The 25,442-nt window shown below is 45.3% G+C and overlaps 1 pseudogene; it reads right to left on the bottom strand.

Annotated features, from left to right (window-relative positions):
- LOC109771561 (uncharacterized) overlaps positions 1–24,425 on the bottom strand; it is a 35,013-nt pseudogene extending 10,588 nt beyond the window's left edge.
- Between the last annotated feature and the right edge of the window lie 1,017 nt (positions 24,426–25,442).

The raw sequence follows: 25,442 nt of genomic DNA, 5'->3' as shown, positions 1-25,442 counted from the left end.
CGAATATGCTCCAAGTCAATGCATACATGGAGAGATAGACCCTTAGGAATGATGATGGTGGTAAAAATGTCTGCCTGGACATTAGTGCGAAAGCGAGCATCTTGTGAGTCGCTAACAACAGAGAATTGATCAATGTCGCGATGAAGCTTAAGATAAGAAGCTATGGGAACCTCATTGAACCTTTTAATTTTGCGGTCGAGAGGAAGTGGAGGTTCAAGAGAGATGAGACGGGCATCACCTTGAGGTTGCACCGGAGGAGGGGGAGGCTTGAAGGTGGGCCGACGAGTTCCCGGCTTGGGTGCGGAGGTGCGAACAACAACAAACTCGGGCTGCTCCAAATCTTCCAGTTCATCCTCATAGTCGGATTCCTCCGAAGAGGAGTTGCTAGTAGAGCTGTGAGGGTGGGCGGTATGCTTCCGAGGACAGGCCCGCTCCTGTGAACCATCGGAGCCACCACGACGAGACAGACGAGATGGCCCACCGGTGACCTGCTTGCGCGCGGAGTGCTAGGTCTTTGGCATCTCGACCTAGAGGAGGAGGAAGACCCAAATCACCTATCCACCGTCATAGATCGAGGGAGTTCGAGGGATGAGGGTGTTGGGAATCGTAGCATAATTTTAAAATTTTCCTACGCTCACCAAGATGCATCTATGGAGTATACTAGCAACGAGGGGAAAGGAGTGCATCTACATACCCTTGTAGATCGCGAGCGGAAGCGTTCCAATGAACGTGGATGACGAAGTCGTACTCGCCGTGATCCAAATCACCGATGACCGAGTGCCGAACGGACGGCACCTCCGCGTTCAACACACGTACGGTGCAGCGACGTCTCCTCCTTCTTGATCCAGCAAGGGGGAAGGAGAGGTTGATGGAGATCCAGCAGCACGATGGCGTGGTGGTGGATGCAGCGGGATGCCGGCAGGGCTTCGCCGAGCTTATACGAGAGAGAGAGGTGTTGCAGGGGAGGAGGGAGGCGCCCAAGGCAGTAGTCTTGCTGCCCTCCATCCCCCCCCCTTTATATAGGCCCCCTTGGGAGGGGGGGCGCCGGCCAAACCCATCTAGGGTGGGGGGCGGCGGCCAGGGGGGTGCCTTGCCCCCCAAGGCAAGTGGGAAGCCCCCCACCCTAGGGTTCCCAACCCTAGGCGCATGGGGGAGGCCCATGGGGGGGCGCCCAGCCCACTAGGGGCTGGTTCCCTTCCCACTTCAGCCCACGGGGCCCTCCGCGATAGGTGGCCCCACCCGGTGGACCCCCGGGACCCTTCCGGTGGTCCCGGTACAATACCGGTAACCCCCGAAACTTTCCCGGTGGCCGAAACTTGACTTCCTATATATAATTCTTTACCTCCGGACCATTCCGGAACTCCTCATGACGTCCGGGATCTCATCCGGGACTCTGAACAACTTTCGGGTTTCCGCATACATAAATCTCTACAACCCTAGCGTCACCGAACCTTAAGTGTGTAGACCCTACGGGTTCGGGAGACATGCAGACATGACCGAGACGCCTCTCCGGCCAATAACCAACAGCGGGATCTGGATACCCATGTTGGCTCCCACATGTTCCACGATGATCTCATCGGATGAACCACGGTGTCGAGGATTCAATCAATCCCATATGCAATTCCCTTTGTCAATCGGTATGTTACTTGAACCGAGATTCGATCGCCGGTATCCCAATACCTTGTTCAATCTCGTTACCGGCAAGTCTCTTTACTCGTACCGCAATGCATGATCCCGTGACTAACGCCTTAGTCACATAGAGCTCATTATGATGATGCATTACCGAGTGGGCCCAGAGATACCTCTCCGTCACACGGAGTGACAAATCCCAGTCTCGATCCGTGCCAACCCAACAGACACTTTCGGAGATACCCGTAGTGCACCTTTATAGTCACCCAGTTACGTTGTGACGTTTGGCACACCCAAAGAACTCCTACGGTATCCGGGAGTTGCACGATCTCATGGTCTAAGGAAAAGATACTTGACATTGGAAAAGCTCTAGCAAACGAAACTACACGATCTTTTAAGCTATGCTTAGGATTGGGTCTTGTCCATCACATCATTCTCCTAATGATGTGATCCCGTTATCAATGACATCCAATGTCCATAGTCAGGAAACCATGACTATCTGTTGATCAACGAGCTAGTCAACTAGAGGCTTACTAGGGACACGTTGTGGTCTATGTATTCACACATGTATTACGATTTCTGGACAATACAATTATAGCATGAATAATAGACAATTACCATGAACAAAGAAATATAATAATAACCATTTATTATTGCCTCTAGGGCATATTTCCAACAGTCTCCCACTTGCACTAGAGTCAATAATCTAGTTACATTGTGATGAATCGAACACCCATTGCGTCCTGATGTTGATCATGTTTTGCTCTAGGGAGAGGTTTAGTCAACGGATCTGCTACATTCAGGTCCGTATGTACTTTACAAATATCTATATCTCCATTTTGAACACTTTCACGAATGGAGTTGAAGCGACGCTTGATATGACTGGTCTTCCTGTGAAACCCGGGCTCCTTCGCAAGGGCAATAGCTCCAGTGTTGTCACAGAAGAGAGTCATCGGGCCCGACGCATTGGGAATCACCCCTAGGTCGGTAATGAACTCCTTCATCCAGACTGCTTCCTGTGCTGCCTCCGAGGCTGCCATGTACTCCGCTTCACATGTAGATCCCGCCACGACGCTTTGCTTGCAACTGCACCAGCTTACTGCTCCTCCATTCAAAATATACACGTATCCGGTTTGTGACTTCGAGTCATCCAGATCTGTGTCGAAGCTAGCGTCGACGTAACCCTTTACGACGAGCTCTTCGTCACCTCCATAAACGAGAAACATGTCCTTAGTCCTCTTCAGGTACTTCAGGATATTCTTGACCGCTGTCCAGTGTTCCATGCCGGGATTACTTTGGTACCTTCCTACCAAACTCACGGCAAGGTTTACATCAGGTCTGGTACACAGCATGGCATACATAATAGACCCTATGGCCGAGGCATAGGGGATGACACTCATCTTTTCTATATCTTCTGCCGTGGTCGGGCATTGAGCTGTGCTCAATTGCACACCTTGCAATACAGGCAAGAACCCCTTCTTGGACTGATCCATATTGAACTTCTTCAATATCTTGTCAAGGTATGTACTCTGTGAAAGACCAATGAGGCGTCTTGATCTATCTCTATAGATCTTGATGCCTAATATATAAGCAGCTTCTCCAAGGTCCTTCATTGAAAAACACTTATTCAAATAGGCCTTTATACTTTCCAAGAATTCTATATCATTTCCCATCAATAGTATGTCATCCACATATAATATGAGAAATGCTACAGAGCTCCCACTCACTTTCTTGTAAACACAGGCTTCTCCATAAGTCTGTGTAAACCCAAACGCTTTGATCATCTCATCAAAGCGAATGTTCCAACTCCGAGATGCTTGCACCAGCCCATAGATTGAGCGCTGGAGCTTGCATACTTTGTTAGCATTCTTAGGATCGACAAAACCTTCCGGCTGCATCATATACAACTCTTCCTTAAGGAAGCCATTAAGGAATGCCGTTTTGACGTCCATCTGCCATATCTCATAATCATAGTATGCGGCAATTGCTAACATGATTCGGACGGACTTCAGCTTCGCTACGGGTGAGAAAGTCTCATCGTAGTCAACCCCTTGAACTTGTCGATAACCCTTAGCGACAAGTCGAGCCTTATAGATGGTCACATTACCATCCGCGTCAGTCTTCTTCTTAAAGATCCATTTGTTTTCTATGGCTCGCCGATCATTGGGCAAGTCAGTCAAAGTCCATACTTTGTTTTCATACATGGATTCTATCTCGGATTTCATGGCTTCTAGCCATTTGTCGGAATCCGGGCCCGCCATCGCTTCTTCATAGCTCGAAGGTTCACCGTTGTCTAACAACATGATTTCTAGGACAGGGTTGCCGTACCACTCTGGTGCGGAACGTGTCCTTGTGGACCTACGAGGTTCAGTAGTAACTTGATCCGAAGCTTCATGATCATCATCATTAACTTCCTCTCCTGTCGGTGTAGGCACCACAGGAACATCTTCCCGCGCTGCGCTACTTTCCGGTTCGGAAGGGGTGACTATCACCTCATCAAGTTCCACTTTCCTCCCACTCAATTCTTTCGAGAGAAACTCCTTCTCTAGAAAGGACCCGTTCTTGGCAACGAAGATCTTGCCTTCGGATCTGAGGTAGAAGGTATACCCAATAGTTTCCTTGGGGTATCCTATGAAGACGCATTTTTCCGACTTGGGTTCGAGCTTTTCAGGTTGAAGTTTCTTGACATAAGCATCGCATCCCCAAACTTTTAGAAACGACAGCTTAGGTTTCTTTCCAAACCATAATTCATACGGTGTCGTCTCAACGGATTTTGACGGTGCCCTATTTAAAGTGAATGCGGCAGTCTCTAAAGCATAGCCCCAAAATGAGAGCGGTAAATCGGTAAGAGACATCATAGATCGCACCATATCCAATAGAGTGCGATTACGACGTTCGGACACACCGTTTCTCTGAGGTGTTCCAGGCGGCGTGAGTTGTGAAATTATTCCACATTTCCTTAAGTGTGTACCAAATTCGTGACTTAAATATTCTCCACCATGATCTGATCGTAAGAATTTTATTTTTCTGTCACGTTGATTCTCAACCTCACTCTGAAATTCCTTGAACTTTTCAAAGGTTTCAGACTTGTGTTTCATTAGGTAGACATACCCATATCTACTTAAGTCATCAGTGAGAGTGAGAACATAACGATATCCTCCGCGAGCCTCAACACTCATTGGACCGCACACATCGGTATGTATGATTTCCAATAAGTTGGTCGCTCGCTCCATTGCTCCGGAGAACGGAGTCTTGGTCATCTTACCCATGAGGCATGGTTCGCACGTGTCAAATGATTCGTAATCAAGAGACTCCAAAAGTCCATCTGCATGGAGCTTCTTCATGCGCTTGACACCAATGTGACCAAGGCGGCAGTGCCACAAGTATGTGGGACTATCATTATCAACTTTACATCTTTTGGTATTCACACTATGAATATGTGTAACATCACGTTCGAGATTCATCAAAAATAAACCATTGACCAGCGGGGCATGACCATAAAACATATCTCTCAAATAAATAGAACAATCATTATTCTCGGATTTAAATGAGTAGCCATCTCGAATTAAACGAGATCCAGATACAATGTTCATGCTCAAAGCTGGCACTAAATAACAATTATTGAGGTTTAAAACTAATCCCGTGGGTAGATGCAGAGGTAGCGTGCCGACGGCGATCACATCGACCTTGGAACCATTCCCGACGCGCATCGTCACCTCGTCCTTCGCCAGTCTCCGTTTATTCCGTAGTTCCTGTTTTGAGTTACAAATATGAGCAACCGCACCGGTATCAAATACCCAGGAGCTACTACGAGTACTGGTAAGGTACACATCAATTACATGTATATCACATATACCTTTGGTGTTGCCGGCCTTCTTCTTGTCCGCTAAGTATTTGGGGCAGTTCCGCTTCCAGTGACCACTTCCCTTGCAATAAAAGCACTCAGTCTCGGGCTTGGGTCCATTCTTCGACTTCTTCCCAGTAACTGGCTTACCGGGCGCGGCAACTCCCTAGCCGTCCTTCTTGAAGTTCTTCTTACCCTTGCCCTTCTTGAACTTAGTGGTTTTATTCACCATCAACACTTGATGTTCTTTTCTGATCTCCCCTCCCGCTGATTTCAGCATTGAATATACCTCAGGAATGGTCTTTTCCACCCCCTGCATATTGTAGTTCATCACAAAGCTCTTGTAGCTTGGTGGAAGCGACTGGAGGATTCTGTCAATGACCGCGTCATCCGGGAGATTAACTCCCAGCTGGGATAAGCGGTTGTGTAACCCAGACATTCTGAGTATATGCTCACTAACAGAACTATTCTCCTCCATTTTACATCTGAAGAACTTGTCGGAGACATCATATCTCTCGACCCGGGCATGAGCTTGAAAAACCAGTTTCAGCTCCTCGAACATCTCATATGCTCCATGTTTCTCAAAACGCTTTTGGAGACCCGGTTCTAAGCTGTAAAGCATGCCGCACTGAACGAGGGAGTAATCATCAGCACGTGATTGCCAAGCGTTCATAATGTCTTGGTTCTCAGGGATTGGTGCTTCACCTAGCGGTGCTTCTAAGACATAATCTTTCTTGGCTACTATGAGGATGATCCTCAGGTTCCGGACCCACTCCGTATAGTTGCTGCCATCATTCAGCTTGGTTTTCTCTAGGAACGCGTTGAAATTGAGGACAACGTTGGCCATTTGATCTACAGGACATAGTGTAAAGATTTTAGACTAAGTTCATGATAATTAAGTTCATCTAATCAAATTATTTAATGAACTCCCACTTAGATAGACATCCCTCTAGTCATCTAAGTGAAACATGATCCGAGTTAACTAGGCCGTGTCCGATCATCACGTGGGACGGACTAGTCAAGATCGGTGAACATCTTCATGTTGATCGTATCTTCTATACGACTCATGCTCGACCTTTCGGTCCTCCGTGTTCCGAGGCCATGTCTGTACATGCTAGGCTCGTCAAGTCAACCTAAGTGTATTGCGTGTGTTCCGAGGCCATGTCTGTACATGCTAGGCTCGTCAACACCCGTTGTATTCGAACGTTAGAATCTATCACACCCGATCATCACGTGGTGCTTCGAAACAAAGATCCTTCGCAACGGTGCACAGTTAGGGTGAACACTTTCTTGAAATTAATATAAGGGATCATCTTACTTACTACCGTCGTTCTAAGCAAATAAGATGCAAAAACATGATAAACATCACATGCAATCAAATAGTGACATGATATGGCCAATATCATTATGCTCCTTTGATCTCCATCTTCGGGGCACCATGATCATCTTCGTCACCGGCATGACACCATGATCTCCATCATCATGATCTCCATCATTGTGTCTTCATGAAGTCGTCACGCCAACGATTACTTCTACTTCTATGGCTAACGCGTTTAGCAACAAAGTAAAGTAAATTACATGGCGTTATTCAATGACACGCAGGTCATACAAAATAATAAAGACAACTCCTATGGCTCCTGCCGGTTGTCATACTCATCGACATGCAAGTCGTGATTCCTATTACAAGAATATGATCAATCTCATACATCACATATATCATTCATCACATCTTCTGGCCATATCACATTACATAGCACTTGCTGCAAAAACAAGTTAGACGTCCTCTAATTGTTGTTGCATGTTTTTACGTGGTTTGTAGGTTTCTAGCAAGAACGTTTTCTTACCTACGTATGACCACAACGTGATTTGCCAATTTCTATTTACCCTTCATAAGGACCCTTTTCATCGAATCCGTTCCGACTAAAGTAGGAGAGACAGACACCCGCTAGCCACCTTATGCAACTAGTGCATGTCAGTCGGTGGAACCTGTCTCACGTAAGCGTACGTGTAAGGTCGGTCCGGGCCGCTTCATCCTACAATGCCGCCGAAACAAGAAACGACTAGTAGCGGCAAGAAGAATTGGCAAACTCAACGCCCACAACTGCTTTGTGTTCTACTCGTGCATAGTAACTACGCATAGGCCTGGCTCATGATGCCACTGTTGGGAATCGTAGCATAATTTTAAAATTTTCCTACGCTCACCAAGATGCATCTATGGAGTATACTAGCAACGAGGGGAAAGGAGTGCATCTACATACCCTTGTAGATCGCGAGCGGAAGCGTTCCAATGAACGTGGATGACGGAGTCGTACTCGCCGTGATCCAAATCACCGATGACCGAGTGCCGAACGGACGGAACCTCCGCGTTCAACACACGTACGGTGCAGCGACGTCTCCTCCTTCTTGATCCAGCAAGGGGGAGGAGAGGTTGATGGAGATCCAGCAGCACGACGGCGTGGTGGTGGATGCAGCGGGATGCCGGCAGGGCTTCGCCGAGCTTATACGAGAGAGAGAGGTGTTGCAGGGGAGGAGGGAGGCGCCCAAGGCAGTAGTCTTGCTGCCCTCCCTCCCCCCCTTTATATAGGCCCCCTTGGGAGGGGGGGGGGCGCCGGCCAAACCCATCTAGGGTGGGGGGGCGGCGGCCAGGGGGGGTGACTTGCCCCCCAAGGCAAGTGGGAAGCCCCCCACCCTAGGGTTCCCAACCCTAGGCGCATGGGGGGGCGCCCAGCCCACTAGGGGCTGGTTCCCTTCCCACTTCAGCCCACGGGGCCCTCCGGGATAGGTGGCCCCACCCGGTGGATCCCCGGGACCCTTCCGGTGGTCCCGGTACAATACCGGTAACCCCCGAAACTTTCCCGGTGGCCGAAACTTGACTTCCTATATATAATTCTTTACCTCCGGACCATTCCGGAACTCCTCGTGACGTCCGGGATCTCATCCGGGACTCCGAACAACTTTTGGGTTTCCGCATACATAAATCTCTACAACCCTAGCGTCACCGAACCTTAAGTGTGTAGACCCTACGGGTTCGGGAGACATGCAGACATGACCGAGACGCCTCTCCGGCCAATAACCAACAGCGGGATCTGGATACCCATGTTGGCTCCCACATGTTCCACGATGATCTCATCGGATGAACCACGGTGTCGAGGATTCAATCAATCCCGTATGCAATTCCCTTTGTCAATCGGTATGTTACTTGAACCGATATTCGATCGCCGGTATCCCAATACCTTGTTCAATCTCGTTACCGGCAAGTCTCTTTACTCGTACCGCAATGCATGATCCCGTGACTAACGCCTTAGTCACATAGAGCTCATTATGATACCTCTCCGTCACACGGAGTGACAAATCCCAGTCTCAATCCGTGCCAACCCAACAGACACTTTCGGAGATACCCGTAGTGCACCTTTATAGTCACCCAGTTACGTTGTGACGTTTGGCACACCCAAAGAACTCCTACGGTATCCGGGAGTTGCACGATCTCATGGTCTAAGGAAAAGATACTTGACATTGGAAAAGCTCTAGCAAACGAAACTACACGATCTTTTAAGCTATGCTTAGGATTGGGTCTTGTCCATCACATCATTCTCCTAATGATGTGATCCCGTTATCAATGACATCCAATGTCCATAGTCAGGAAACCATGACTATCTGTTGATCAACGAGCTAGTCAACTAGAGGCTTACTAGGGACACGTTGTGGTCTATGTATTCACACATGTATTACGATTTCCGGACAATACAATTATAGCATGAATAATAGACAATTACCATGAACAAAGAAATATAATAATAACCATTTATTATTGCCTCTAGGGCATATTTCCAATAGAGGGGAGAATAATAGGAGGTTCTACCTCGGGAGGACGAACGAGACGGGGAGGAGGTGCGACGGGGACGAACGGGGCCCCGACGACGGCCGGGACGAGACGAGGGCGAACGGAGCCCCAACGGCGGTCGGGACGACCCCAGCCGCGCAAAGACGACGAGGAGCACGGCCGACGTGCACCCCCAACGAGGAGAGTGAGCGGCGGCGGCGGCGGTGAAGGGATGAGGAACGGGCGGATTTAGGGTTAGGAACTGCTCAATACGCACTCCGCTATATATACGCGGGCCAGGAATTGACCGGACGACCGGTGCGAAACAGACATCCGGGACCTGAGAAAACCTACCAGAGCGCCAGTTAGTGGACGACCGGAAACACCGGACATCCGACGGGACGGGACAGGGCAGAAATTAATGGAAGTCCGGTCTCACCGGACGTCCGGTATGAGGGCAACAGAAAGGATTTTACGGACGTCCGGTACATAGCGGACGTCCGGAAGTATATAGGAATTTTTTAGAAGAGTAGGGTGCAATAATTGGTGCTAATAACAATGATGGGGAGATGATGATTACAGTATGTAGTAAGATGAAAAGGCATAATATGTTAAGCAATGAGTATCTTATGCCAACAATAATAAAACACATACCGCTCAGCTATTGTTCTAATGACAAGAGCGGTGGCCAAAGCCACCATGTATGAGTATAAGTGGCATGGCTCCACAAAGATTGGAACTTTGGGTGCATAATCACTACTCCATCATTGAAAGCACCATAGTTAGAATAACATGGTAGCTTTGAGAGTGTTTGTTCTTTTTATGCATTTCATAGGGTGAGAGTACTCATGAGTTGAGTGTCTCCCCCTAAATATATGCCTACATCGAGACAAGACATTATGACAATGCATGCATGGGTACTAGTTTTCACATAATGTTGTCAAGCTCCAAGATACCAAGTTCACGCCTAAGTTGACAAAACCTTGCTTCATCCAATGGCTTCGTGAAAATATCTGCAAGTTGCATATCTGTGCCAACATGATCAATGTCAATATCACCCTTCTCCACATGATCTCACAAGATGTGATACCTAATATCAATGTGCTTGGTGCGGGTATGATCTTTGGGGTTCTCAGCAATATTGATGGCACTTTCATTATCACATAGAAGAGGCACATGTCTATAGGTGATACCGTAATCCTTCAAAGTTTGCCTCTCCATAGTAATTGAGTTGCACAACTGGCGGTTGCAATGTATTCATCTTCTACGGTGGAGAGGGCAACACAATTTTGTTTCTTCCAGGACCAACTTACCAAGGAGCGTCCAAGAAATTGACATGCACCGGAGGTGGACTTACGATCCAGTTTGTCTCCAGCCCAATCCGCATCCGTGTACCCAATGAGATCAAACTTAGCATCCTTGGGGTACCATAGACCTAACTTTGGGGTGTGAACAAGGTATCTAAGAATATGCTTAACCGCCTTATGATGACTATCCCTAGGGAAAGCTTGAAATCTAGCACACATGCATACGCTAAACATGATGTCTAGTCTAGATGCACAAAGATAAAGCAATGAACCAATCATAGAGCGGTAATATAGATGGGTCGAAACGAATACCATTTGTGTCTTCAGTGAGTACAATTTTGGTTGGCATGGGTGTCTTACATGGACTAGCATCAGACATGCCAAACTTCTCTAGGATATCCTTGAGGTATTTGCTTGAGACAAGAAAATTCCTTCTTGAAATTGTTGAACTTGAAATCCGAGGAAGAACTTCAAATCCGTATAGAGTGACATTCAAAATTCTTGGTCATGGAAGCCGCAAACTTCTTGCACAAATGAATGTTAGGAGAACCAAAAATGATATCATCTACATAGATTTGGCATAAGATCAAATCACCCTTGTCCCTCTTAGTAAAAAGAGTGGGATCGATCACCCCTCTCACAAAACCATCATTGAGTAAAAACTTCTTAAGATGATCATACCAAGCACGAGGTGCTTGTTTGAGGCCATACAAAGCCTTATGAATTTTATACACATAGTCTTTGTGATTGGGATCAACGAACCCAGGTGGTTGTGATACATATACTTCTTCTTGTAGAGGACCGTTAAGGAAATCACTCTTCACATCCATTTGATGTAATGTAAAACCATTGAAAGCAGCATAAGCAAGTAAGATGCGAATGGATTCAAGACGGGCAACGGGGGCAAAGGTCTCACCAAAGTCCAAACCTTCAACTTGTGAGTACCCTTGTGCCACTAACCTTGCCTTGTTACGGATGATTACACCATTCTCATCTTGCTTGTTCTTGAATATCCACTTTGTTCCAATGACGTTGTGCTTGGTAGTTGGCCTCTCGACTAATGACCACACTTGATTGCATTCAAAACTGTTCAACTCTTCTTGCATAAAAATGAGCCAATCATTGTCCATCAATGCATCTTGTACCTTGAGAGGCTCAAAACTAGACACAAACGAGAAGTGAGCACAAAAGTTTGTCAAATGTTTACGACTGACTCTACCTTCCGATATGCCGTTGAGAATTTTGTCAACACCAACACGGCCGGCCACTCGAGGCATGATGGAGGTAAGGGTTTCGCGGGGTTCAACTTCATGTCCATCATCCACGTCCTCAACATATGGATCATTAATGTGTGGTGGAAGATCTTCTTCTTCATGTTGCATTTGTTGAGGTTCATCATCAATGATTGCACTTTCTTGTTCTTGCCCTTGAGGATGATCTTGTTCTTGATGATTATCATGAAGAGGAACTTAATCATCATCTTGTACTTGGTCTACGGGCATTGGTTGAGCAATAGGAGCTTGTGGTGGTAAGGGTGTTGGAGTAGTTTGATGATGCGTGAAGCTTCCATCTTCTTCTTCTTCATCATGAGGTTCTTGTTCCATTGGAAGAAGTGCACCAACACCCATGGTCAAGATATCTTGAGAAGAATCTTCTTCACCTACATCACTTAGATCAACTTGCTCCCCATGGGAGTAATTAAATTCATCAAACACCACGTCACAAGTTTCTACAACACATCCATTGGATTTGTTGTAGACTCTATAGGCGTGAGAGTTTGATCCATAGCCAACAAATATGCCCTCAATGGTTTTGGATTGAAATTTTCCTAACCGTTCTCTTTTGTTGAGGATGAAACATTTGCACCCAAATACACGAAAGTACTTTCCATTCGTCTTGTTCCCAGTTAGGAGCTCATATGGAGTGTTTTCCAATATAGTGCAGAGGAAGAGCCGGTTTGATGCATGGCATGCGGTGTTGACAGCCTCGGCCAAAAAACTATGTGGTGAATTGTATTCATCCAACATGGACCTTGTAGGAGATATGCCCTAGAGGCAATAATAAATGTTATTGATTATCTCCCTGTTCATAATTATGTTTATGTTCCATGCTATAACTGTTGTGGTTCCCGAGCCCGTATATCCATAAAGGCTCTGGGGAGAACCCATATGCACGTGTGGAATAATAAACGATAAAATGTATTCCTAGTCATGCCTCTAAGACTAGCTCAAGTGTTGCATGATGATTATGTTTTCCCAATCATGGGCATGTCTATGCCAAGCAACTTTGAGGGCACAATGTCAGGAAGGACATTTGTGTTGAATCGACCCGAATTGATGTTATGCTATGAGATACATTCGTCACAAGTTAATGGTTTATAACACAGAGATAGTTAATGTTTGCATAATTCCTTAGACCATGAGAGTATCGAGTTTCTTCATGCTTGCTTCATGAACTTTGGGGTTTGTTAAACGTCATCCGTAACTGGATGGCTATTACGGCGGCTTACGGGTTCATGGGAAAGTATGTTAAGTAACTTGATAGCTCGAGATTGGGATTTGCTCCTCCGACGATGGAGAGATATACTCGGGCCCACTCGGTGTTACGGTGTCCATCATCGTCTGGCCAGACACTTTGTGATTTGATCACAGGGATGCCGGAACACGAAACGAGAAAAGAGAACAAAACCGGTAACGAGGTAACTTGCATAGTGGACAAAGTGTTGGCCCACGGGGATGCAATAAATCTCACCTCAGGTGTTTGTGATATATCGTGAAGCAACAGGAATAGCACACGGCAACTGGAGGTTCACTCGAATATTTATTCGTGTGGGTATAGGGGTCAATATGGGTGTCCACGGCTCCGATGTTGATCATTGATCGGAAGGGGTTCCGGGTCATGTCTATACTTCACCGAACCTATAGGGTCACACGCTTAAGGGTCATCTATCTGCTGAATACTAGACAGGGAGTCTGAGAGAAAATCACCGAAAAAGTTTCGGACACCGAAAAGTTTCGGACAGCGGAATCGTACCGCAGAGAGAGGTCATCGGATAAGTTTCGATGATACCGAAAAGTTGTTTCGGGATACACCATTAAGTCAAATTGGTTTCGGCACATGCCTGATAATTCTTGGAGGATGCCAGAATCATTCTGGAAGCTTTTTGGAATTTTCCGAGATAAAAACCGGAAATGTTCCGGAGCTGCCGGAGCCACTTCAGATGCGTTTCGCAGATGAAAATCACTAAAACCGGAATTGTTTCGGAATGCGTTGAAAATCATTTTAGTGGGTACTGGAAATGTTCTTAGCCCACATAAATATTTTCAGTTCGATCAGACGCTGAAAAATGTCGTCATGAATAGTGAAAATCAGCTTTATGGTTACTTTATGGAAAGCCACCTTTTGGGGCTTTGCTCCAAAAGATCTTGGGGATGACATGGATGGATAGGAGCCATTTTTGGGCCCCTCATGGGGGTGTGGCCGGCCACATGGGGTATCCCCCCTTGGGGACCCTCTTGTTCCTTGGTTTCACTCCTAGGTCCTTGTGGAAGGACTTCATTCATGTGCATTTTGGGTTTTTAGTGAAACTACCCTACCCCCTTGGGATTTCCTATAAATAGAGGTGGAGGGGCAACCCTCCACACTCATCCCTTGCTCTCATACACATGCCATGCATTATCTGGCTTCTTCTCTCCCTCCCACGAAAAGAGTTTCGTAGAGCCATAAGGCTGTCTGGGTTCCGGCAGGAACTAGTTCTGGACGGCGAAGCCCTGCCGGATAGATGACACCGTATGTGTGCAACTCTGTAGAGAGATCGTAGTTTCGGTCTTAGTTCGTGAGTGCCTCCCGAAGGGCTGTCCGTGTGACCGTCCGAGTTTCGAAGGTCCTCCCGAAGGGCTGTCCGAGTGACCGTTCGAGTTTCGAAGGTCCTCCCGAAGGGCTGTCCGCGACACCGTCCGGGGGACTGTTCGACCGCCTCCCGGAGGGCTGTCCGAGGAGCAGATGAGGGTATACATCCTCGCGGTTGGGAGGTTGTAAATCCTAGCTGCGGGGATCTGCACCGCCGATCATCATCGACTCTACTTCCCGCTGTGCTACGAGTCGGTAACGAAAAAGATCAAACCATGTATGCAGTCTCCATAGTGGTCCTGGGCTGGTGCGTAGGTCAGAAAATTTTTGTTTTCTGCTGCGTTCCCCTATAGTGGCATCAAGAGCCGTGCTATGCGTAGATGCAGGTTTCGATCTAGAATACATGGAGATGTATGGGTATTGCATAATATAATTAGGTAGTAGATGAGATCTATTGCTGAAAATTATTTATGCGGGTTACAGATGAAATCTGTTACCCGACGTTCTTGTTGCTTCCCTAGAATTTGCGTTTGCTCAATCTCGAGACAGCATGGTGGAATTTGACAAAGTTCTGGCAATCCGTGATCCTGATTGATCATGGAAGTGCTATCAGTTCTTTGGGTTCTGCCGTAGTCAAAAGAAAGATGAAATTCACAGATGAAAGGGCATTGCAGATATTATCTGCACGGGGGTCATGCGTATGACGAAGTTTAGTATGGGGCTCGAGATTTAATTATCTCGTGTTTCATACGCCCCGAGATGTTAATCTAGCAACTTGAATAATCATACTTGATGATAAAACGTTGGTAGCTGCGGTTTAAGTCAAAACCTTAGAAGCCACGTAAAATAAAATTTTGCATAAACCGATTAGAGGTGTCTAACTTGGTTTTGCAGGATGTGCATGTGATGTGGTATAGCAGTGCTCATACTAATTCGATTATGTATGAGATGACTATATGATGTAATTTGATTAACATGACCTGCGTGTCATGGTTCGGCATGATGGCTGGAGCCATATGATTGCACTTTAATGACCTGCGTGTCAACCTTAAGTAATGCATTAATTTTATACGCTATGGAGATAGCAATATTATCTGGTGCATCGACAAGGTGGTGGCAATCTTCGCGAAGGTGAACACCAACACGAATGCCGAAGACGAAGAAATGAAATACTTCTCCGTCAGAAAGGGCTATACCATATCATGCTATTATGAATTGCCTGAGATGTTTATCCCTTATGTTGCACCCTTCTTGATTGCGCGGTAGTCGCTTTTTATTAGGGTGATCTCTCACAAAAATACCAAGTAGTTAGTGTTCTCCCAAGTGTAGCACCGTCACGGCACCTATCTTTTCGGGGTGCGCCGTGTCACACGGGTACGAACGATTAGAGAAGTGTGAGGCGGGTGAGTTGAGACCTCGCAGCAAGATCACTTGGTTGTCTTGACGTTCAGGCATGACCGTCATGAGCTCGGAACACACGCATCGAAAGATGAACAAGAGTCACATAGAGATGTGATTGGCAAGATGGCCTACCGGTTGAGATTTTTCATCATCAGTGGTGTTACACCAATGGCGAACAATTGAAATGTGGGTCTTGTATCACTCACAATCAATTTTGAGAGATATTGATTTGAGTGGGAGCGCACTGTTGAATTAACATGTTTAATTCTCAGTGCAATTAATTATGAACACTGTCTAAGTGTTTCTTGCAAAATAGTTGTAGAATAATGGCTCGCGTTTCCACCTTCCCTATTAAAATTGAATAGCTGTTAAATATCTGGTTAAAACTTTACGATTGGTAACGTAATATGAGGACTGTCCTCAAAAGTGCCGAGAAGGACTTTGTCCTATCGCATGCTTTCCGTATCCTCCCGCTAATGCTATGGATCATGTGACTCTCGTCCTTCGATCCAAAAGCTATAATTCCGTTTCAGTCAAGTGCAATATGTTTGCTTCCATGAAACCCAAACTTCGAAAGTTGGGATAGTTATATGATATTCATGGAACTGGAAATTATTTTCAGATACAAACAAAGCAATGTTTGTTTGCAAGTATTAGTAAAAGTGTTTACTATGCATTTGACTGTTGGGAAAGGGATCCAGAAGAACGCCTGTCATATAATGAAAGGTGAATAAAACAACAACTTAAAGAGAAAGGAAGTGTCCAAAGGGTGTTAGTATGACTTACACGGCTAGGAAGTCCGGGGCTAACGCCACTCTTAAGTTGGGTGCTTCTTTTGCGAGTAGGAGAAATACTAAAAGTTAAACTGTTAGAAGAATAAAGGCAGAAAGAAAGATGACTGGAATATCCAGCTCATGTATGAATGTCATACAAGTTTTTGATGTATAGTAGGCTGGTCAAAAATATAGTTCTTGGGAATTATGTTTAAACATGTTAATCACTAATTCTTGGGTATTGTGAGTTAATCACAAAGATACCCGCTCGATTGCATTCAATTGCGAATCACTGTAAGAGCTACTATGGCCTAAAAAGACTAGCCAGAAATGAGGTTAAGGTATACACAGGGAACATAGTAAATACTACTATACCTTCCATCGGTGTATTGCCGTCTGTATTTATTTTCATAATTCATTTAGAGTTTTAAAAACTCTAGCCCATTGCATAAGGTATCTTGCAAGAAGGTTGTTCATAAGAGAACCTTTTATGTTCGATGTTATGAATAACACAAGGGCCATACTTTCATTATGAATGAGATGTATGTTATGAATATTGATAATAATACAATACCTCTGGGTTTACTTTCATAATTCATTTTAGAGTTTCATACACTCTAGCCCATTGCACAATGTTTGTTGCAAAAGAGTTGTTCATAAAAACAACAATTGTTGTTAAGTATTATGAATAACATGAAGGGCCATGCTTCCATCCAAGATGGGACGTATGTTATGAATATTGAGGGTAATATGATACATCCATAACACTGACGCTAAATGTCGCAAGACTAAAAGAATACCACACAAGTGTGGCACTACATTTGGTCACATTGGAGAAACCCGCATGGAAAATTCCATTATGATGGATTTTGAAGTCTTTTTGATTTTGAATCATCTGACACTTGCAACTTTCCTCCGAAAAGTGAAGTGACTAAAATACCGTTCACAGGCCATAAGGAACGAACAACAAACTTATTAGTGATCACACATTTGATGTGTGTAGTCCGATAAGTGTTGTTAGTGGTGGATTTATTTATCTTCAGAAATGACTCAAGTAGATATATGGATATTTACTTGATGAGACTTAAGTCTGGATCTTTTGAAATCATTCAAAAGGTTTTCAAAAATGAAGTAGAAGTTATTGTAACAAGAAAATTATGTTTCTGCAATTTGATTGCACAAAGGAATATTTGAGTTACATGTTTAGCGAATGTCTGATGAGTTGTGAAAGGGGTTTCATAACTTGCACCTCCCGGAACACCACTGCAAGTGAAAAGTCCGTGGAGATGTAAACTAACCATTTATGACATGGTAAGGTCAAAGATGACATAAATAAATTTGCCATTATCCTTTTTAAAGTGATGCTTTAGAGACTGCGGCTTTTACACTGAAAAGAGCTACATCGGGTCTGTTGAAATGAAGCCATGGTATGGTACGCCCAACCATGTTGTATCTTTTCTTAACATTTGGAATATGGGGCTTGTGTAAAAGGTTACAAACCTATTCCAAATCAGACAAGTGCTACTTTGTAGGTTATCCCAAGTCATTGGGTATTCCTCCCTCACTATACCGAGGCAAATAGGTTTGCCACAAAGAACGGTATGCTTTTAAAGAGAATGGTTCTTTCTAAAAGGTGAGTGGGAGAATAGTGCAACTCGACGAGATAAATAGTATCTTCATCAGATCAAAGGAAAGAGACCTTGGAAGTAATTCTAGAGTTTCCTACTGCGACTGATACGGAAGTCTCTACAATAAAATGTATGAACTTCGGTCGAACTTGCAGCTGAACCACGTAGGCAAGGCTCGTGCAAACCTCTCAGGTGCGCAAACGAGATATTGTTGTTAGACAACATTATACCTACGATACACAAGGAAGCGTTGATGGGCCCTGACTCCAGAATTGGCTAAATGCCAATACAACCCGAGTTAGTTTCCATATAAGTGATTCAAGATTAAAACCTTGATACACCTTTCGGAAGACTTAGAGTCTAACGAACATTTATGGAACTTAAAACTGATACGGATAAAAATGTTTTATCCATAAAGCTCGACTTGTTGAAATAACAAGTTCAAGAGTTGACTACGATGAGGTTGTTTTCATCGTAGCGATGCTTAAAGTCGGTTCGGGTTGAACTAGCAATTAATACATATTTCAATCATGAGATATGAAACATGGATGATAAAAGGATTTCCATCTGATGGAAATGAAAGCTAGGACTTGTATATGATACAGTCCAAAGTAATTTGTCGATCCAGAGGATGCTAGTAGGTATGCAAACTTCAGAGTTCCAGCAATGGACAGAAGAGAGCAAAATGGAGTTGGAATCTTCATGTTTTGATGAAATGGTCAAAGGGGTTTTGACTTCATCAATGGGTAACGAAGATGCTTGTAATTCAAGAAAGTAAGTGGGAGCGTAATAATATTTCTAAAAACCTTATGTGCTTGGCACATTGGTAATTGGAAATAAATTTCTTGACACAAATTAGGACTTCATTTGAAAATAGTTTTTCGATGAAGTGCTTAGGCTAAATAGCCTCAATATTAGGCATGATGATCTATGGAGATAGATTAACCTAATGGGGCTAAGCAATGAATACATATTGACAAGATGCTAAAACCTTTTAGCATTTAAAACGCCAAGGAGTGATTCTTGCCGAAGTCACATGGAAAGAGTTTTTGCAAGACTCGGTGTCCCAAAACACTGATGAGAATACATGATGCAGATTCCACACACTTTTGTGTTTGGATTAATCATGTATTCCATGGTATGTAAAACAACCAGATATGTCCGATACTCCCAAGGTGTTGCGAGTATGGATACCAAAGTGATCAAATTACTGATCATGGGACAACAGTGAAAGATGTCACAGAGTACTAGAGTAAGTACTGATGACATGGTTTTCTCGCAAGCAGAGATCATGAAGAGTTCGTTGTAAAATGTTACATCGATACAGTCTTCATCTTTTCTCCATGCGATTTTCGATTTAAATTAAGGGTTTTGTGTAACACACAATGTGGTGGCACAGTTAGTTGGAATTTGTTCAAACTAGTTACTGTGGCGAATTCTATAACAAGGGCTAAGTATGTTGACGCTTTAGAAGCGACAAAGAAGATGTTGAATCATATAGTTCATTCATGAACTTAGTATAGTTCCAAGATGGCTTTTGACAATGGGACACTACTGCAGGTAGTTGCTCCATAACTCAGTCTGAGGAATCCAGGTTCGACCTGTGATTCACATACATACAAAGCCAAGTCCACACAAAATATGAATTTTGTGAAGACGCGAGGACATGCAAAGATACACACGGAACTGAAGTCGTCAGATCCATTGGACATCAGGCTATACCACAAGCGAAGCATATTTACACCGGTGTGCCACAGGTGTGAAGTGCATTAGCATAAGCTAGATTATTGTCTCTAGTGCAAGTGGGAGTCTGTAGGAGATATGCCCTAGAGGCAATAATAAATGTTATTGATTATCTCCCTGTTCATAATTATGTTTATGTTCCATGCTATAACTGTTGTGGTTCCCGAGCCCGTATATCCATAAAGGCTCTGGGGAGAACCCATATGCATGTGTGGAATAATAAACGATAAAATGTATTCCTAGTCATGCCTCTAAGACTAGCTCAAGTGTTGCATGATGATTATGTTTTCCCAATCATGGGCATGTCTATGCCAAGCAACTTTGAGGGCACAATGTCAGGAAGGACATTTGTGTTGAATCGACCCGAATTGATGTTATGCTATGAGATACATTCGTCACAAGTTAATGGTTTATAACACAGAGATAGTTAATGTTTGCATAATTCCTTAGACCATGAGAGTATCGAGTTTCTTCATGCTTGCTTCATGAACTTTGGGGTTTGTTAAACGTCATCCGTAACTGGATGGCTATTACGGCGGCTTACGGGTTCATGGGAAAGTATGTTAAGTAACTTGATAGCTCGAGATTGGGATTTGCTCCTCCGACGATGGAGAGATATACTCGGGCCCACTCGGTGTTACGGTGTCCATCATCGTCTGGCCAGACACTTTGTGATTTGATCACGGGGATGCCGGAACACGAAACGAGAAAAGAGAACAAAACCGGTAACGAGGTAACTTGCATAGTGGACAAAGTGTTGGCCCACAGGGATGCAATAAATCTCACCTCAGGTGTTTGTGATATATCGTGAAGCAACAGGAATAGCACACGGCAACTGGAGGTTCACTCGAATATTTATTCGTGTGGGTATAGGGGTCAATATGGGTGTCCACGGCTCCGATGTTGATCATTGATCGGAAGGGGTTCCGGGTCATGTCTATACTTCACCGAACCTATAGGGTCACACGCTTAAGGGTCATCTATCTGCTGAATACTAGACAGGGAGTCTGAGAGAAAATCACCGAAAAAGTTTCGGACACCGAAAAGTTTCGGACAGCGGAATCGTACCGCAGAGAGAGGTCATCGGATAAGTTTCGATGATACCGAAAAGTTGTTTCGGGATACACCATTAAGTCAAATTGGTTTCAGCACATGCCTGATAATTCTTGGAGGATGCCAGAATCATTCTGGAAGCTTTTTGGAATTTTCCGATATAAAAACCGGAAATGTTCCGGAGCTGCCGGAGCCACTTCAGATGCGTTTCGCAGATGAAAATCACTAAAACCGGAATTGTTTTGGAATGCGTTGAAAATCATTTTAGTGGGTACTGGAAATGTTCTTAGCCCACATAAATATTTTCAGTTCGATCAGACGCTGAAAAATGTCGTCGTGAATAGTGAAAATCAGCTTTATGGTTACTTTATGGAAAGCCACCTTTTGGGGCTTTGCTCCAAAAGATCTTGGGGATGACATGGATGGATAGGAGTCATTTTTGGGCCCCTCATGGGGGTGTGGCCGGCCACATGGGGTATCCCCCCTTGGGGACCCTCTTGTTCCTTGGTTTCACTCCTAGGTCCTTGTGGAAGGACTTCATTCATGTGCATTTTGGGTTTTTTTGTGAAACTACCCTACCCCCTTGGGATTTCCTATAAATAGAGGTGGAGGGGCAGCCCTCCACACTCATCCCTTGCTCTCATACACATGCCATGCATTATCTGGATTCTTCTCTCCCTCCCACAAAAAGAGTTTCGTAGAGCCATAAGGCTGTCTGGGTTCCGGCAGGAACTAGTTCTGGACGGCGAAGCCCTGCCGGATAGATGACACCGTATGTGTGCAACTCTGTAGAGAGATCGTAGTTTCGGTCTTAGTTCGTGAGTGCCTCCCGAAGGGCTGTCCGTGTGACCGTCCGAGTTTCGAAGGTCCTCCCGAAGGGCTGTCCGAGTGACCGTTCGAGTTTCGAAGGTCCTCCCGAAGGGCTGTCTGCGACACCGTCCGGGGGACTGTTCGACCGCCTCCCGGAGGGCTATCCGAGGAGCAGATGAGGGTATACATCCTCGCGGTTGGGAGGTTGTAAATCCTAGCTGCGGGGATCTGCACCGCCGATCATCATCGACTCTACTTCCCGCTGTGCTACGAGTCGGTAACGAAAAAGATCAAACCATGTATGCAGTCTCCATAGTGGTCCTGGGCTGGTGCGTAGGTCAGAAATTTTTTGTTTTCTGCTGCGTTCCCCTACAGACCTTGCCATCTCCACAAGTGTGCGGTTCTTCCTTTTTGCTACACCATTTTGTTGGGGAGTGTATGGAGCTGAATATTGATGCTCAATCCCTTCATCACTAAGAAACTCTTCCAAGGTGTAGTTCTTAAACTCAGAGCCATTATCACTTCTTATTGCCAAGATTTCTTTGTCAAACTTGCGTTGTGCTTGCTTGGCAAAATCAATGAAGGTGATCTTCGTCTCGTCCTTGGATTTGAGGAAGAAGACCCATGTATATCTTGAGTAATCATCAACAATGACAGGCCCATACTTTTTCCCACCAAGACTATCCCATGAAGGAGGCACAAAAAGATCCACATGAAGGAGCTCCAAAGGCCTTGAAGTAGATACAATATTCTTGGGTGGGTGCTTTGATTGATGTTGCTTCCCGGCTATGCATGCACTACACACACGATCTTTCTCAAAAGAGACATTGGTTAGTCCAAGGATGTGATTACCCTTTAAGAGATTTTGAAGATTTCTCATGCCGACATGGGCTAGCCGGCGATGCCATAGCCACCCCTTGTCGGCCTTGGCCATTAGACAAGTTGCATGGAATGTGCTCTCTTTCGAGAAATCAACCGTGTAAAGGTTGCCATCCAACTCTCCAACAAAGGCCACTTCGAGAGTATCTCTCTTAAAGACTTTCACATCCGTTAGTCCAAAGAGTGTATCATAACCAACAGAAGCCAATTGGCGAACAGAAAGCAAATGGTATTTAAGGGATTGACAAGCATGACATTTGCAAGAGACATGTCATTTGTTATAGCCACCTTGCCCAACCCGAGTACCTATCCTTTTGATCCTCCACCAAACATAATGCTCATAAATGGTTAAATAGCTTCCATCAAATCGTAGAGCAATTTTCTATCTCCGGTCATATGATTGGTACATCCACTATCAATCACCCATTTTACTCCACCGGAACACACAATTATGACTTGGTTAGAGGCACCCATTTTGCAACGGGACCTCTCAAGTTAGTCACAAGGGTCTTAGGGACCCAAATAGCATAAAAACGGAATGCATTTTGAGGACCAACAAACTTTGCATAAACTTCTCCATCCTTAGTCTTACGAAGTACATAGGATGGAGGCATGAACTCTTTTGGATTGTTGAGAGTGGGCATGCCCCTTGTGGCCTTCCCACTAACAACCTTACCTTTCTCCTTGTGCCCTTCTCGTACAAAAGTTTCTTTTAGAGGGGTGGTGCACTTTTGAGAGGACGTCTTCTTCTTGCTTGTGCTTGGGTCAAACCCGAGTCCCTCTTTGGCAAACACCTCATTGTGTTGGCCCAATACCTCATTAAGGTTCTTTTGCCCTTCAGCACATGTCATGAGACCTTTCTCGATTTGAGCTTTGAGAAAGCGATTCTCCTCAACAATAGATGCTAGATAACTACTAGAGTTAGTAGTACAAGCATCAACATTGATAATAGGAGAAGAATAAGCCTTGGCTAGTCTTAAAACTCTTTGTAAGAAGGGTGAACTCTTCTTCCTTAGTCTCGAGGGACACAGATAGGAGCTCACAATCCTTAGAGAGAGAAGCATTATACTTCACAAGCTTACTTTTATCATTCATCAACTCTTCGCAAGAGTCAATAGCCTTTTTCAAGGAGGCAAGATCTTTAGTATGAACATCAATGTTTGCACCAATTTTCAAGCATAGTTCATCATTTCGTGCTTCCTCATATTGAACTTTCCGCTCAAGGATTTCATATTTTTCCTTTTCCTCGGTGCCGAGGGTTTCGAGTTCCTTAATGGTGATGGTGTGCTTACTCACCATCTCCATAAGCATACGAAACATAGTGAGCTTCTTTCCTTTGAGCGAGCACATGAACTTATTTAGTTTAACAAGCATAGGATCATCTATATCATCATCCTCATAACTATCCTCCTCATCAAGATACTTATTACTAGGAGTAGGAGGAGTGAAAAGAGGAGGGTTTGATCGTGCGGTTACCTTGACCTTGTCAGGAGAGCTTTGGTCCTCTCCATTTTCAACCACGGCCTTTGCCATTAGGAAATTGTGAGCGTTTCCCTTGTAGTCCTTCATATAGTTGTAAGTGACAACATCACCACTCTTGTTGACTAGCCTCAATGTGTTTTGAGAATCTTGAGCAACTCTGGCAACACCACTAACATCATCCGGATCGGATTCTTCATGTGCAACCATTGCTTTCCCATCCCTCTTTTTGAGCTTGGAGTTCAAAGGATTTGGCAACTTCTTCTTGGGAAAGGTCTTGGGGAACCTTGCTTTATCTTCTCTCTTCTCATAAGGGCACTCGTTGGAGAAGTGGTTGGTTTCTTCACAGTTGTAGCATTTTCTCACTTTCTTCTTCTGGAATCTGTTGGGGAACGTAGCAGAAATTCAAAATTTTCTACGCATAACCAAGATCAATCTATGGAGTAATCTAGCACCGAGGGGAAGGGGAGTGCATCTACATACCATTGTAGATCGCTATGCGGAAGCGTTGCAAGAACGCGGATGAAGGAGTCGTACTCGTAGCGATTCAGATCACGGTTGATTCCGATCTAAGCGCCGAACCACGGCGCCTCCGCGTTCAACACACGTGCAGCCCAGTGACGTCTCCCACGCCTTGATCCAGCAAGGAGAGAGGGAGAGGTTGGGGATGACTCCGTCCAGCAGCAGCACAATGGCGTGGTGGTGGTGGATGAGCGTGGCACTCCAGCAGGGCTTCGCCAAGCACCGCAAGAGACGAGGAGGGAGAGGGGTAGGGCTGCGCCATGAGGGAGATGTTCTCGTGTCTATGGCAGCCCCAAACCCCCACTATATATAGGGGAAAGGGAGGGGTGCGCCCCCACCTAGGTTTCCACCTCTAGGGGTGGCGGCCAGCCCTAGATGGGACTTGGAGGGGCGGCCAAGGGGGGAGAGAGGGGGGGGCGCACCACTAGGTGGGCCTTAGGCCCATCTGAGCCTAGGGTTTCCCCTTTTCCCTTCTCTCTTCGCCTTGGGCCTTGGTGGGGGGGCGCACCAGCTCACCTGGGGCTGGTCCCCTCCCACACTTGGCCCACGCAGCCCTCTGCGGCCGGTGGCCCCACCTGGTGGACCCCCGGGACCCTCCCGGTGGTCCCGGTATGTTACCGATAGCACCCGAAACTTTTCCGGTGACCAAAACAGGACTTCCCATATATAAATCTTTACCTCCGGACCATTCCGGAACTCCTCGTG

This window comes from Aegilops tauschii, chromosome 1 (genome assembly GCF_002575655.3).
Source record: "Aegilops tauschii subsp. strangulata cultivar AL8/78 chromosome 1, Aet v6.0, whole genome shotgun sequence".
NCBI classification, from domain to species: Eukaryota; Viridiplantae; Streptophyta; class Magnoliopsida; order Poales; family Poaceae; genus Aegilops; species Aegilops tauschii.
The sequence above is the reverse complement of the archived record's forward strand: the minus strand, read 5'-3'. Positions and strand labels throughout refer to the sequence as shown.